The sequence below is a fragment of the Pinus tabuliformis genome, chromosome 1_2 (genome assembly GCF_031772625.1).
Source record: "Pinus tabuliformis cultivar Carrire ecotype Pingquan chromosome 1_2, CPIR1, whole genome shotgun sequence".
Lineage (NCBI taxonomy): Eukaryota > Viridiplantae > Streptophyta > Pinopsida > Pinales > Pinaceae > Pinus > Pinus tabuliformis.
In genome coordinates, this window is record NC_142298.1 from 655,489,485 (window position 1) to 655,507,210 (window position 17,726).

A 17,726-nucleotide genomic window follows, 5' to 3' on the forward strand; every position below is an offset into this window, starting at 1 on the left:
CTTCTCCTTATGGTAGATGAGAGAGGAGTTTGTTTTTTAGTTTTCTTCTATTTTGTAGTGGCCTTCCTTGTTTCCTATGTTTTCTACTTGGGTGTATTTTCTTCTTTTCCACTGACATTCTTTCTTCCAACAATTTTCTTCTTTAGATTTTCTAAAACATTTGCAAGATGCATTTCATCTTCCAAATGTTACTCTAGTTGAGGTGGGTTATCAGTAGGGTTTTCAGACAATTTTGTTCTGCTTCTCCTTATCTTATTGCTACTTGTTTCTTCTTTCCCAACTTTTGTAAAATTGTTTCTAATTAAGAAATTCTCCCAGCTATCTCCTATATTCTCACGACGGCCTTCAATAAGCATCTTTACAAGGCCATGATGATATAGAGTGTTTTCAATGGACTGAATTTTTCTGTGTATTGCTATACATATTTCTCAAGCTATTAAGTAGAAAATAAGGTAAATTGATTTCATTTCCTTCAAGAAAGTTCATCATTAAACAAACATGGTAGAAAAACATGCTACCAAATCTACCCTCACAAGTAATGAACTTATGAATCACTAACAGCAAATTCCTCCATTTACCCTTTAGATTTTTTCTTCAAATATCCTTTTTAAAAACAATAGTATCCATACTTGGATTCATTAGAAGTGCCTTCCATTCATTCCCTTCAATACCCTTGTTTTTGAACCACCTTTCGCCAATTTTGGGTAGTCTAGTAACGTCAGCCATGAAGGACTCTGTCATGAAAAATTGGATATCCCCAATTTCTGCTTCAGTTCCATCAAATGCCCGAGAAAAATATTTGGTTACCTCTTTGTCACAACCATCAATTTTTTCTACAAAATCTAGCAATTGTACTTGTTGCAGCATTTTCTTGACCTATAGGTAGCCTTCCATAAATTTATTTCCATTCAACTCTACTCTAACAATGACTCCCATGTTGGTAAAGTCTCACTTTACAATTGTTGTTTTGATAGGGCTTAAGAATGATATTAGGTTCAAAAATAGAAGTATGGTGTTTCCGGAAAAGCTAGTGTCTTTTCGATCGACTAGCCCTCTAGGGTTGGCAGCTATCCTAGAAACAAACAATCAAAGCAATTTGGGATTTCTTCTATGTATGATAGATAAGAGAGAGGCAAAGGAACCAACCTAGATCTTCTGCTTGACTCATTTCTTGATCTCTCTCCCCCTTGATTGAGCTTGCAACTCCTCTCCTACTTATCCTGCTTAGAGAATACCTATAGAGACACAGTAACAAAACACCGTTAAAGCATCTTGATCTATTATATCATAAGCATTGAAAAATCAGAAATACAATGAACATACAATGGCATTCACAAACAATAGCATTCACAATTGCATAGTTATATGGAAGAAAACTCAAAGAACTTTTTTAAATAAAAGGGAGAATTACAACCCAGTTGTCTGATCTAGCATCATCCTCCCAGCATCAAAGCCCTCTTCACCTCATGAAAAGCAAGATCACACCAACAATACAATGCTCTTTCTCAACCACAAACTATTAGCACTTCCTTGCAAATTACAAAATTCCAACCTCTAGATCTCTCAGATGAGGGATCCATTTATAGATGTGTGCAAGGGTGTGAGTCATATCTGGGGTTTTGATTAGTGTCATTCCACTTGTTGTTTTTGGTTCCACTTGGAGATTTCTTGGATCTCTTACTCATCCCTAGGCAAATTCAGAGAGGCAAGTGTCATAGGGGAAGTTTCTAGAAGATTCCATGAGCATCCACTTAGTAAATTGCCTTGGACATTTTTCCATTCTCGCTCATCACACCCTATAGAAGGCCTCATCAGTATGCATCGCACCTGGCTAGTGTAGGATTCAGTATGCATCACACCCTGACAGTGGAGGAGTTAGTATGGTCCTGTTTTGGCTAGTTTTGGATGGTCTTTTAGGTGGAACTTTTCGGGAATGATGTAATCAGTTGACTATGATCCTTTAGGGTATGAAACAACACTTTTAGGGGTTAAATATCACTTAGTTTATTGACATATAAGATTGGGGTTGTAGTGCCCAAATACGTCTATAACAGTGGATAGGAGAGTGAAATGGAAAATAGAGATGCTTGAAACGGCTCAGGGAAATAAGTGAAATAGCTCTTGAGGAACAAACTATAATGGATATGAGCCAGTGGAATTATCAATGAAGAAGGGTTTTGAAAATGAAGTGTTTTTGTGATGATGATGAAGAAAAAGTGGTATTTTCGTGCTAAATTCATTGATATGACATGATATTTATAACTCAGCCTGAAATTAGAAAAATAATCATTATTTTGAATGGCAGCATAACATCTATATTATTTCATAATGTAATGTTTTACCTTTATTATTAAATCCAATATTTTCATACCTTCAAACATGTGATTCTAATACGTGATTTTTCGTGTGAAATTGTCTTCAGGTGCTTCCATTGTGGACTTGATCATTTCCTTTTGCTAAAATATTCAATCATTCTAGTCGATGATTCCTGTCAATATTGGCTGCATAATTTCATCAAAGTTTTTGATTATCAGCAATTTTGTAGCTACTTATTCTGAAGAGAAAAAGAGGGACATAAAGAAAATGGGAATTAGAATAAGATTCAAAAAGAAAATTTAGGGTGCCAAAATTTCCTGGTTTTCGCCCAAGATTTTCTATATAAACATGCCAACAAAAGTTGGTTTTCATGTTTATACCAATTTATTATATTTTCTTTTATTTTCTTAATAAGAAAACAAAACATTTTGCAAATCAAGTTGGAGAGGAAGGAAAATCCTTCCCAATCATCTTCAAATCAATATTTTCTTGCAAGTTTTTAAGAATTTCTCCTTTAACAATGGCTTGTGATAAATTCTCCATTGCAGCCCGGATGGATGAAACTAGATCCGGGGTCTTCAATCTCGTTCAATCCTCGCTCGAAGTACAAGTCGATCCATGTGAAGATATGTTCTGAAGTCGAACATGGAAAGACATCACCTAATTACCAGCTAATAATGTGAGCTGTTAATAGACGTGAGAGGAATCACCGATAATGATAATGACCCTCAATGTACTATAGTACAAGTCACTAGGTGTGAATATATGATCCGATGTTGAACACCACGCAAAATCTTTCGGTCGAAGGCCAGTGATGTCAACCTGTCGCCGGAAGTGAGAAACTTGCCATTGAGGCATGCAAGCTTCAAAGTACTGAAAGGGTTGTTTCTAGGTCAACCTCCTCGATAATGAGCTGATGTCGACAAGAAGTGACCCGTCGTAGGAGGGCCTTAATGTATCCCACATCTACAACACAAAACGAAGCATATGATTTTCTGGAGGTGAAAACAATCTGATGACACAAGGTTCAGGAATGGCGGTCATGAAAAAATGGAGGGCGAAGGTATTGCAGTGGATGAGGCATTAACTAGATGGTCGTTTCTCAACTGAATGACTTCTCTTGAACATATCCGACACTGATATGGATTGGTAGCGTTAACCCCGACAGATGGATGGTGCGAAATACGAATGGTGAAATGACCGGTGAATGGAATAACTCAACCCGACTCAATCAAGGCGACAGAGTGAAAGTGTCATGTTCAAGAGTGACCTGCTACCACAAAATTATTCAAGTTTTCTTCCCTTTTTCCCCATTCATTGCTGACCAATACCTCTCTATTTTTGTCAAGTTTGAGGAGGATAACATATGCTTGTTCTGTAATTTTCCCTTCGGGAAAACCTGTCGCTATATTTTAGCGAGTGTAACGATAGTGAAAATCATTCTTGTCTAGGTGGACAAGTTTGTCGCTATTGTTTTAATGAGTTTAGTGACAAAGACAACTCGGTCCTTTTCATGTTTAGAGAGTTTGAAAAGGGACGAAAAGGAAACTCCAATAGTTATTTTTCGAAACATAATCCCTTAAGTTCGAGAAAAGATAAAATAATACAAAAGGGATGACCTTTCGATCACTTTAGCGAGCCGAAAAGACAAGCGCTCAAAATTTTTTGTGAGATAATCCCTCAAGTCCAAAAAAGATTAAGAAATACAGGAGGGATGGCACTTCAAATCACTTTAGCAAGCTGGAAAAGCCAATAGCTTGACAATATTTTCATATTTAACGAGTCTGAAAAGAGTTTAAAGGAGACTTGTTTTTGAGGAACGAGTGGCATTTAGGGTAGCAACTTGTTTCGGGTAAACTTGGAACTTCTCAAAACATGGTGATGTGAAGAGGTTGGCTAACAGGACCACTCATCGCAATTGCTCCTCAAAAGGGTAAACAATCAAGTGGAAGCGTATGATCAGCTAAAAGGATGGAGGTGATGGCAGGAACACAAGCAAGGCTGAAAAGGCTGATAGCATGGCAATCACAAAGGTTATTAACTAAAGGCGAGTTCATTTTTTAATGAGCTTGAACCGTGGGGAACTATTCTCAGTGGTAGGCTTATTTTTTAATGAGCTTGAACCATGTGACAACATATGCTCAGTGGTGGTCAAAATGTTTAATTCATTGTTTAGCACATCATATTTTTTTGCCGGTCATTCAACCTGCTCAATCACTACATCAAACTGATTAGAAATACATATATACATATGAAAAATGAATTAAAACTATCATTTTACTTGAAGTACGCGAATAGTAATCATAAAAAGTAGTTTTACCTTAGATTTTCATCATTCTATTTCAAATTTGAGATTTTGGAGCTCTGGAGTGGTTTTCCCCCTCAAATTACACTAGTTGATTTTGGGAGATCTGGTGGACTAGGCTCCTGCACATGATCGCACAGGTGGTGACATGTTATCACCAACATCATTAGTTTAGGATGCTTTCCTACATTCATCTTTTGAGTTTCTTGGTCATACGGCCGATTTTGTCTTGGACACAAAACATTTCGTAAAAAACTATAAAAAGTTATATATTTTTTATTTTCGAAGTTTTATTTTGGTTAATTTATGCAATCCTGATGCAAATGTTGATGTAAAATGGTTTCTTTACAAATGCTGCAAATATCTATCTAACACATAGTTTGCTAATGAATTAGTGAAGGTGTTTAAGTTCCTAGAAATGTGTTGATATTGAATGGAATCAAACTATCTTTAGAAAGTCCTTACTCTTAGGAACATGCGATACATGGCTGGGTTCCGAACGGAATAAATGCCAATAAGCTGTAGAATGACGAGCTATGAATCTAGCCTGACAACAAGTCGACGTATGCCATGTGAAATGGCATCAAAGAGAAGTTCAATCAACGCGCTATACTCAACGATTTTGTCTGTTGATCGACCAATACATATCCCCCTGAAACTCACTAACTCACCGCTTGGAGTGAAAATGGCCCAAGCCGCAGAGGACAGGTTCTGCGTACTATGACTAGCTCCGTCGGCATACCCAACAAATGGTTCCAAAAAGTCTGACATCTACAACAAAAGCGAAGTGGATTACCTAACCAAAATGACAACTCTAAAAAGAAAAATAAAAAAGGAATAAAAACATATAAGTGCACTACACTTAATCAAGCATAGTAACGCTTAAGATACAACCCGTTACGGGGCTGCAACAAAGGAATCCCATAATAATCGATCAGCTCGTAGGATCTTTTTTTCAATAGTCATTTAACAATGTAGGGGCCCACCATAATGGTTCGAACTTACCTGCTTCCAATTTGTCAGAGTCCTGATCATAAAGTAAGACTAGGTCACCTTTTAAGAAGACGCGAAGCTTGAAATTCTTGTCATATTTGGCCTTGACATGTTTTTTATGTGCTTCATTAGCCAGGGTGGCATCACGACGGGTTTCATCCAGGTGGATTAGTTCCAAGAAACGAGCCTCTTCTTCCAAAGTTTCAGGAAGCAGATCAATTGCGAGTCTGAGGGATGAGATTTCACACTGAATTGGTAAGACAGTTTCCAGACCATACACCAACTGAAAGGGCGTAAATCTAGTCGCATTTCTCACCGAAGTCCTATATTTCCATAGAGCTGAGTACAGGATTAAATGCCAATTCCGTTTGTGGACTCCAATCATTCTTTGCAACATGCACTTAAGGACTTTGTTCATTGCTTCAACCTGTCCGTTAGCTTGCCGATAATAAGGAGTAGAACTATTGTGGGACAATCCTAATTTGCTAGTCAATTCAACCATCATGTGATTGTGGAAATGTGACCCATGATCTATGACTATGGCCTGTGGAACACCAAATCTATAAACTACATGATTAAAAAAGAAAAGAGCAACCGTTTCGCTGTTATTGTTTAATGTAGGCATCACCTCGGCCCATTTTGTAAAATAGTCAACGGTGACTATAATATACCCATTCCCCCCAGCCGAGGTGGGGTTACATGTCATGAAATCAATGCCCCATTTAGCGAATGGCCCAACAAAAACTAATGGATGCAATGGTGCAGGAAGTAATTTGGTTTTGCGATCAAAAATCTGACAAGCATGCCAACTTCTGACTACATTTATGCAATCTCTGACTATGGTGGGCTAGAAGTAACCTACTCGTAAGATTTTTGTGAAGTAGTGTAACCTGATAGATGCCCTCCACAAGCACCTGAATGACAATCATTCAAAACTTTTTCGGCCTCCTCATGTGTGACGCACCTTCGCAGAACTATATCGATACCACGACGGTAAAGCGTATCGCCAATGATCAGGTAGTCTTTGGCTTGGTATTGAGTATGTCATTGTTCAAAGTGAGAGGTGTTAGGCCTGAAAGTTTTTGTTTGGAGATAGACCAGTATATCTCTATACCATGGATTGCTTGATGACATCAAAAACATAGTCTCATCCACAATTAATGCTTTAGATGTTAAATCATTGGACAATGATGGAAGGTCACAAAGTAATTCTGTGAAGACGAGAGACTTTTTTGATTTGGATTTGGTGAATTCTAGATCAAACTCTTGCAAAATGGCTATCCATTTAGAATATTCCCCCCCTAGTAATTGACGCGATCAAATGTAGGTCGTAGGGTTGCAATCTAACACAATGGTAGTCTTGCGAAAGAGAACATGGTGTCGAAATCTCTGTACTGCTTGAACAACTGCTAAAGCCAGCTTTTCAACATAAGAGTACTTTCTTTCTGTATCATTAAGGTTGCAACTTAAATAATATATAGGATGTTCTATTCCATTATCTTCTTGCACTAAAACCATGGCGATGGTTGTATCTGCAGCGGCGAGATATAGGTTAAAGTCTTTTTGATAGTCAGGAGCATACATTAATGATGCTTTTATTAGGGAACCTTTTAAAGAATCAATGGAAGCTTGCACAACTTGATCCCAATGGAAGGGAACTCCCTTTTTCAATAGACTCGTATAACCTTTAGCAAGTTTAGCATAATGTGGAATGAACCTCCTCAGAAAGTTAGCTTTCCCTTGGAGTTTCTGAATCTGAAGCAAATTTGAAGGTGGAGGCATGTCAAGGATTGCCTGAACCTTAAATGGGTTGAGTCGAATTCTGTCTTTAGAAACTACGAAACCAAGTAATCAACCAGAACCAACACAAAACACACACTTGTGCGGATTGAGTTGTATCTTGTAGTGTCAGCAACGTAGAAATATGGCTCTCAAATGCTACGGATGATCAGTCCGCTTTCGCGAATGAGCCGGTAGATCATCGAGATACGGTTGAATGATGTGTTTGATGTCATGGAAGGCATAGTTCATTGCCCTCTGAAAAGTTTCTCCTACATTCTTTAAACCAAAAGGTAATTTAGGGTACGTGAATGTGAACCACGGACATATAAATGCAGCCTTTGACTGGTCCTGTCGGCGGATATTGATTTGATTGTATCCAGAAAATCCATCCATAAATGAAAAGATTTCGCATCTGGCACAATCATCAATTATCTGGTCAATGAAGGGTGTAGGATATTTGTCCTTTGGACACACTTGATTTACATCCCTATAATCGACGCACACTCTAATCATTCCTTGCTTTTTCATCACAAGAACAATATTCGATACCCAATCAGTGAGAGGAACAGGGTAAATGAAACCAGCATGCAAAAGTTTTTCAACTTCTGCCTAATGGCAGCGAATTTCTTCGGATGGACCGGTTGAAGCCGTTGTTGTACTGGTTTGACATCTAGATACATCTTGATTTCATGTTCAACAATTCTCGAGTTGATGCCTAGCATTTCTTCATATGACCATGCAAAGACATCTCTGAATTCACGAAAGAGAGTGCAGTAAATTTCCAGTTCTAATGGAGAACAAGATTTGCCAACATGAATATTCTCTACGACATTAGGTTTGGTCAAGATATTAATGGTGATAGTTTCTTCAATATTGGATAGATTTCGTTCGGAATCCACTGTATTTACAACATTTGATAAAAAATCAGAAACTAAAGGATGATTAAGGTCGCTTGAATAATCTTCATTGTTATCTTTAAGGTGGGAATGATGGTGGTAATCTTCCCATGGTGTCTCTCCTATCATCATGGACTGAATGATTCCTTCGTCCGTAGAATGTATACGAGACCATGGATCGGAAGAGGTACCATACTCTAGAGACCTATCTATCCAAACACTTGTTGAGTGCTAATTTGGGTTTGCTGCCCAGGCCCAAAAAATTGATTGCTACAAAGATTCTATGGGGCTTGGGGGTAACACCCCACGATGATCCACACTATCAAAATTGTCAGAGTTTTTCTTAATCTTGGATGATGTAGAAGAGATCATATGACAGGTTTCCACCATGGCCACTTCCGCTAGATCAGTTGGAGGTGGGAGAGAAAAAGTACCTATTAAGGATGGGTCTTTTAGGAGACCTACTCCGACATTTTGAAGCAATTGAGAACTTCCATGGATTAATGGAATGCTTCCAGCAGCTTGTGAACTGTTAGGAAAGAAGGCTAGTTGGTCAACGATTGTGATTCCACCTTGGAAGGGAAATGCAATCTTTCTAAAATATGTAGACACAATGACAACCATAGCATAAATCCAGGGCCTTCCCAGTAAGATATTGTAGTCAAGGTTTCCATCAATGACCTCAACTTCAATCTCTATTGTCTTGTCCCCCAGTTCAACTTGCAAGTTACTTAAAATCCCATACGGTGTGTATGTTCTTCCATCAAATACCTTTAATGTTGTTGATGATCGCGACAAGGGTGGTGAACCTAGAGTTTTCCAACAACTCATTGACATAATACAGGTGGATGCCCCCTCATCAATGATCGTTCGATGAACAGTTTTATTGAGGGCTTTTACCTGTATAAGGAAAGCAAGTTGAGCCGATAACTGAGGTGCGTATCCTTTATGGTTAAAGGCCACAAGATTGGAATCCGCTAGATCAATCCCACCTATTTCTGATAACAAAGCCTACTTTTGGGAGGGGCAATTTTGCAATGCTTCTAGCATTGACATAGTGGATGGCAATTGAGCCAGATACTCCACTATATTATAATTCTGTGTAGCTCGAGCATGAGGATTAAATGTTTATTTATGTACAACTCCCTTTGGTAGCTTTATAGTTAATTTAGGAATAATGGGTGTAACAACTTCTGGCGAAGTCGTTGTCGAACTACTAGGTTGATCTGTAGCCTTGTTGTTTGACAATGGTGGATTCCCATAATATTTGTTCCTTGTCGATATCAAAGCATCATTTTGTTGTTTTGAGATGGATAGCATAAGCACTTGGGATGTGGAAGCATGATTGATAGCAACCAAATTAGTTTCTGGGTTTGGAAATGGATCAGTCAACCTCGTGGACATATTTGAAGTCTTTAACAATTTTGTAACCTCAGCTTGATGTGGACAATCTCTCATCCAATGGTCCTTGTTACATATGTAACATGGATCATGAGGTTTCTTTCGCCCAGTAGGGTTCTCAGAAGATTTTTCAGGAGTTGAATTCTCCTGTTTCTTCTTATTATTTTTCCCTTTCTTCTTGCCCCCTAGTTGCTTTGGATTCTTGCCCTTGTCAGATGACATGGCATTAATCTCTGAGGCAAGAGGTTTGTCATTTGCTTTTTGATTAGAAACTGCAAGGGCTTTACTAGATGGAGCCTTTGCGATTTGCGTGCTTGAGGTACCGATCACGCCATCACTGGCATGAGAGTCCTTGTTCGATTTAGGAGGGGGAGGAACAAAAAATTCTGGTCTGGGAGCATTAGGGATTTTGTTGTAGAGTGTGCCAGACTGAGTATAGATCAAGTCTAAATATTAGGCACGAGAAATGACTTGCTCTTCAGTGACAACTCCTCCTTTCGCCACGTCTTCAGTAATGGAAGGCAATAGGGACTTAATAAACCACTCATCCAAAAGCTGATCAGGGACATACGTCTTTACCATTCGACAACAACATCACCACTCATGAATATGATCAGATATGTGAGTAGCCATGGTCTGTTTAAAGTTGGTAAGGAGTTCTGTTCATGTTTCGTACCTTATGGGTAACTGAAAGTGGGTTAGAAAAGTAGTGGCAAGGGTGTTGAAGTTATCAAATGAAGCTCTCGGCAATTCAATATACCATTTCGTTGCCGAACCAGTGAGAATTCTCTGAAAAAGGCGAAGCCTAATCAAATCATCATTTAGGGTGTCAGATGAGCACCACAAATGAAAAGTCATTACATGATTTGATGGATCTTCACTTGGATTTCCATTGAATTTAGGAATATTGAAGGAAAGTTTATGAGGAATCGATGGCCACCAAGGGGCGTATGTAATTAGATCATCCGTCAGCCAGTTCAAATCTGGTAGTTTTAGAGTTTCTATAGAAGGAAACTATTGATTCAGGTTAGGTGAAGCATACCCAGAATAAGATGGAATCGCCTGGACAGTAGGTCTTTGCATACCAGCATAATGTATCTGATGCTGGTAACTTTGATAAGGTTGTTGGACATAACCAATATAGTGTGGTTGTCGATAACCATTTTGAAAATGCGGTTTTCCATTACCCACAAAGCCTTGTTGCTCAGGTCCTTGGTAGGTTGGCTAGAATTTCGGTTGTTGGTATTGTACTAGCCATGGTTGTTGGACCATTTACTGTTGTCCAATACTAGAAGATTGACCAAGATGTGGAGTGATAATACCCATTTGAGTCTGAGTCATTCCAGGTAAGGAAGCACTAACCTAAGGTTGTGATTGAGTTGTAGAGACAAGAGACTGTTGTATTGCAACTTGAGAGACTTGAGGTTGACACACAACAGGCATTTCTTGTACTTGTGTCACAGTCACAATAGCAAGTGTAGTGGGAATATTCGAAACAGGTTGGGTCGGTTGCATTGAATATACAACCCTTAGTTTTTGAGGCAGTATTGGCACCTAACTGTTGGATGTAATTCCATTTTGACCTGAATTTTGTTGTAAACTCTCATATGGTTGTTCTCCACGAGGGAACAATGAAAAAGCATAATGCCCTACATATGGCGGCAGTCCAGTGTTCAAAGGATATATAGGTCTTTGAAGACTGGTCTGCGCAAATTGATACTAGCCTACAGGATCAATTTGTTGAGTTTCCACATACGAAATACCAGCTGGGACTCCGAATGAATAAATAGGAACATACCATGTTGTCAAAACAGCCCCTAAGTGGACTCTAGTTAGTGATTGATAACTAGTCGGGACAGATGGTATACCAACAAAAATTGTAGGAATGGTAGCAGGAAGTTATGTCGTCGGTGTATCAGATGACATAGTCCTAGATGTTGATGGTTGCTCAGACATGTTTAGTCTATTCAAAATATTTCCTAGCGATTCGACAGGAACTTGCGATGAAGGATGATTAAAAGAACCAACTTCAGGAGTAGAAGGATATGGATGAATCCGAGCCCCAAAATGTAATGGGGTACTAGATGGAGGATCATTTATTATTTCCTCTATAGCAATTAGTCCAGGTGGAAGAGGTAGACCGTCAGGTCCGTAAAATATTTCTGGAGCCGAAGAAGGTTTAGCTTCTGTAGTGACAGATACTGGAGGGGCGACACATTTTGAATTCTAGAACTCAACTTCTAGATGTTCAGGTAAGTGAACTTCAGTCTCTAGATCAACTCTAGATGGAGTTGTTTCAGGTATAGAAGTGTCTACCATTACACTAGGATCAGTTCTAATGTCCTCTTGCAACTGCGGAACTTCTTCTCTAGAGGTAGATGTACTAGAAATGATTGGAGTAATTGTAGTCCCTACTGATGTTGAAACAAAAGTTTCAAATAAACCAGATGAATTGGACTCAGTTAAACGAGACCTTTTTGCCCGGAATGGTTTCGTTTGCAGAGTCAAAGACGGTTGACTCGCTAGTCTCCGCGAACGATGGGGTTTTGATTGACTTTCTTCCACGATTGCGGATTAATTGATCAACTCAAAATTAGGGGGAAAATGATGTTATTCCGAATTTAATAAATTTTAATGACGCTTTCACACAACTTTTCTTTTTCAATTTTTAAGAGTCGAGAGAAAGCTAAAGATGACTATATTCCCCTTCGATTTTTAATGAGTGTTATGAAACCAGCTTAAGAAAAAGATAGAAAAGATAGATCAACACCTTAGAATTCAGCCTCTTCGAGGGGGCAACCTCCTTTACATTACATAAATGAACAATTCTTGGATGATTCAAATGAAAAAACCTCCTTTCTATATATAGGAGTCTAAGGAGTCACAATATAACCCAACCGACCTAACAATAATAATATAAAGCGACAAAAATAAAAATAGAGGGATTCTATGGGGCACAGTAATAACAATATGGGGACAATTGGGGCACAACAATATTAATAAGGGATACAACTACAATAGTAATGGGGTAATCACTAGTATTATAGGGACCCAACATGCCCCTCTCCTTCAAAAAGGCATTGTCCTCAATGCTTGAATAGTTCTGGATGCTTCTATATAAAATTCTCATCCTCCCATGTGGAATCTTCAGTGGAAAAGTTCTTCCGCTTGATAAGATACTCCGAAATTGATCGATTTCGTAGCTGTCAAGTTTTTGTTTCTGTGACTGCTTCTGGTTCCAATATAATTTTTCCTTCCTCGTCAAGTTCTGGCAATATTGTTTGAACTAGGAGCTTGTCGCCTATAACCTTCTTTAAACATGAAACATGGAAAACTGGGTGCAATCAAGAAGCTGCAGGAAGCTCCAATTTGTATGCCATAGTACCAATCTTTTGCAACACCTTGTACAGACCATAATACTTTGGTGATAATTTATTATCCTTCTTAGCTTGCTTAAGGGACATTTGCTTATATGGTTGTAGCCGTAGGAATACCTAATCACCTACATCAAAACTTCTTTCACTACGATGTTAATCTGCCTGTTGTTAAATTCTATTCTGTGCCAACACAAGGTTATCCTTTCAGAGTTGGAGGACTTGTTGTTGATGTTCGATGTGATGTTCCACTACTTGAACCTTAGAATTTTCTCTTAAATATGATGTGATGGATGGTGGCTAATATCCGTAAAGTGCCATAAATGGGGTCATTTTTGTCGTTGTATGGAAGGAAGTGTTATACCACCATTCAGCCAGAGGCAACCATTTGACCCATTGTGTATGTTTATCAAATACAAAGAAACGAAGATATCCTTCCAAACATTTTTTTACTATCTCAGTTTGCCCATCAGATTGAGGATGATAAGATGAGCTATGAGCTAACTGAGTACCAAGACAAGAAAATAATTCTGTCCAGAAATTTCCAGTGAAAATGGGATCTCTGTCACTTACAATAATCTTTGGGTTTCCATGTAGCTTTTGAATTGTTTCCATAAATGCAGTAGAAATTGTAATGGCTTTAAATGGATGTGATAACGAACAAAAGTGTGCATACTTGGTAAGTCTGTCAACTACCACCATGATGACACTCTTTCCCTCAGACTTGGGTAAACCTGTGATAAAATCCATTGAAACCTCCTCCCAACGTTGGCTTGGAATGGACAAAGGTTGTCATAGACCCGGTGTATTAATTGTTTCAACTTTATTTTGTTGGAAAACCAAACATTCTACCACAAACTTTTGAATATCTGATTTAAGGCCATCCCAAAAAAATTCCTTCTTAACCCTGTGGTAAGTTTTTAAAAATTCTAAGTGCCCTCCTAAGGGAGAAGTGTGCAATTCCATAAGAATCTTTTGTTTTAGTTGGGAATTCGTATAGAGTTATAAGTGATATTTGTACCATAACGAATCATTTTGCCAGCTAAATGTATCAGACGTACTAGAATCTTGTTGTAACTTTTGAATAAGTGCCCACACTTCTTCATAATTCTTCCATTCCTCCCTTGCTTCGTTTATCCAATCTGGTTGGATAATAGAAATGGCACACAACAATGCTTCCACATCCTCATCCTTTCTTGAGAGTGCATCTGCCACCACATTTTGCTTCCCTTTTTTTTAGATGATTTCAAAGTCATAACCCAACATCTTTGTGACCCACTTTTGTTGCTCTTCAAAGGATAATCTTTGTTCTAAAAATTATTTAAGGCTATCATGATCCATTTTTACCTTGAATTGTCTTCCCATTAGGTAGGGTCACCATTTCTTAAGTGCATGGAGTATTGCCAACATTTCCTTCTCATAAATAGTTTTGTGTAAAAACTTTCCCTTGATTGGACGACTTTCAAAAGCAATGGGTCTTTCATCTTGCATTAAAAAAACACCAATTCCATTTCTTGAAGCATCACATTCCACAATAAAGGTTTTTGTGAAGTCCGGTGTAGCTAAGACCGGTGCTTGGCACATTGCCTCTCTAGAGTCCATGAAAATGCATCTTTCTTCAATAATGTTGTTAGAGGTGCTGCTATTCTCCCATAATTTTTAACAAACTTGCGATAATACCCTGTCAACCCGAGAAATCCTCGCAAATGCTTTATGGATGTGGGGATTTTCCATTCCTTAATGGATTTAATTTTTCTAGGGTCTACCTTAACTCCTTCACGAGATACAATATGACCCAGATATTCCACCTCTTGTACTCCAAAGAAGCATTTGGATATTTTTGCATATAATTGTTTCTTCTCCAATAGTTGTAGCACCCTGTCAACATGTTCAACATGATCCTTCCAAGACTTGCTGTAGATTAGTATATCATCAAAAAATACTAACACAAATTTTCTAAGGAATGGTTTGAAAATGGAATTCATCAAACCTTGAAATGTTGAAGGTGCATTGGTAAGGCCAAAAGGCATGACCAAAAATTCATAATGACCCTCATGAGTTCTAAATGTTGTTTTCGGAATGTCTTCAGTCTTCATTCTGATTTGATGATATCCTGAACGAATATCCAACTTGGTGAAGTAAATTGATCCATGCAATTCATCCAGTAATTCATCAATGACAGGAATGGGAAACTTATCTTTAATAGTGAGCTTGTTGAGCTCCCTATAATCGGGACACATGTGCCATGATCCATCCTTCTTGTGCACCAATACTACTGGAGCAGAGAAAGAACTTTGTGTTATGAAACCAGCTCACAAAAAGATAGAAAAGAGAGATCAACGCCTTAGAATTCAGCCTCTTCGAGGGGGCAACCTCCTTTACGTTACATAAATGAACAATTCTTGGATGATACAAATGAAAATACCTCCTTTCTATATATAGGAGTCTAAGGGGTCATAACATAATCAGAGCCGACATAACAATAATAATGTAAGGGCACAATAATAACAATAGTGGGCTTCTATGGGGCACAATAGTAACAATATGGGCACTACATGGGTACATCAATATAATAAGTGGGTTGTACTAATAACAATAAGGGGTTACACTAGTAGTATAAGGGCCTAACATGCCCCTCTCCTTCAAAAAGCGTTTTCCTCAACGCTTGAGTAGTTCTTTATGCTTCTGTATAAAATTCTTGTCCTCCCATGTGGAATCTTCAGCAGGTAAGTTCTTCCAATTAATGAGATACTCTGAAATTGATCGATTTCGTAGTTGTCGGGTTCTTGTTTCTGTGACTGCTCTAGGTTCCAATATGATTTTTCCTTCCTCTTCAATTTCTGGCAATATTGTTTGAATTGGGATTTTTTGCAACTTTTGAATAAGTGGCCATACTTCTTCGTCCTTCTTCCATTCATCCCTCGCTTCTTTTATCCAATTTGGTTGGATAATGGAAATAGCACAAAACAATGCTTCCACATCCTCATCCTTGAAGAGTCTTCCCATTCGGTAAGGTTGCCATTTTTTAAGTGCATGTAGTATTGCCAACGTTTCCTTCTTATAAATAGTTTGCTTGAGATGTAGCAGTAAAAATACCCAATCACCTACATCAAAACGTTTTTCACTACGATGTTGATCTACCTGTTGTTTCATTTGATTTTGCATCGAAGTGGCGCTATCCTTTAAAATTTGGAGAACTTGTTGTTGATGCTCGATGTGATCTTTCACTGCTTGAACCTTTTTCTTCTTGATATGTCCTTCTATCTCTAGAGTTTGAGGAGTGGTAATTTCTTCCAATCCTTTACAAGATATGGTCGGATTCATTTCTTGATGCTCGATGTGATCTTTCACTTCTTGAACATTTTTCTTCTTGATATGTCCTTCTATCTTGGTAGTTTTAGGAGTGGTAATTTCAACCAATGAATTATAAGATATGGTTGGATTCATTTCTTCTTTCTCGATGTGATCTTTCACTTCTTGCACCTTTTTCTTCTTGATATGTCCTTCTATCTTGAGAGTTTGAGGAGTGGTAATTCTTGCCAATGCTTTACAAGATATGGTCTGATTCATTTCTTCTTTCTCTGGGGTGGGGTCCTAGCGTATATCTTCTTCTTTTGATGTTTCTTGATCCTTTTCTTCCTCCTCTTCATATTCTATGTAAAATAATTTCTTCTCAGCACACTTATGACCTTTAGTGCATTTGCTATCACAATTGTAACAAAGCCCTTTTTCTCTTTTTTCTTCCAATTGTTGTGGTGTAACCCTTGTAGGTTGTGCAAGGATAGGAGAAACAACACTTCCATCTTTATAGTTGTGAGGGGTAGGCTTCCTGGTTTCCATAATTTTTCTTTCCACTATGTCACAAAGCCCTTTTACTCTTTCCAATTGTTGTGGTGTTGCTCTAAAGAAGGTGTTTCTCTTTGTATCCTCATAATGTGCTATCATTTCCTCCGTGAAAATTGACCATGTAACAAGTTGTTTACAAGAAAAAAGCCCTTCATACCATAAAAATTGATCTGGTTCTAAATATGAAGATGCAATACATTCCTTTTGTAATAGTGGTACACCATGTAGATCAAAATATTGCTCCATCTGAAGTATCCAATTTACCGGATCCTTGCCATCAAACTTCCTCATCTTGCTTTTTCTTAATTTTAGGAGCTCGATCTTGAAACGAATATAACTCTATACTTTAGGATCTTTAAGTTTTGAAATTGCAACCTGTGGTAGCTCTCTTTGTTCTCTTTCCAATGCCACTAGTCTGATCCAAATTGGATTCTCCAAGAAAGAGTTATGCACAATCTCCCAAAATGACCTGATTATAGACCTTTCCAGAAGAGTGAACTTGTATGAAGTTCCACGTGTCATTGTTTCGACCTTTGGCTCTAAAAAAGTATCTACAAGAAACTAAAGTCTGTCCTCTTTTTGTACCTTCTTACGAAATTTCAATCCGATGCTCAGAGAGAAAGTTATGACGATTTTCCGCAGGTCACCTGTTTGGAATGTAATTCAAGAGTCTGCAAAAAGACCAACCTCCTCAGATCATATCTCCACAAATATAGCACTAAAAGCTTTGAAATTCGGACCCGAGCTTCAATGCGATCTCGTATCAAATGGGTTTTTTTGTTAGCTTCTGAAACGTCGCAGAAAAGAAGTTAT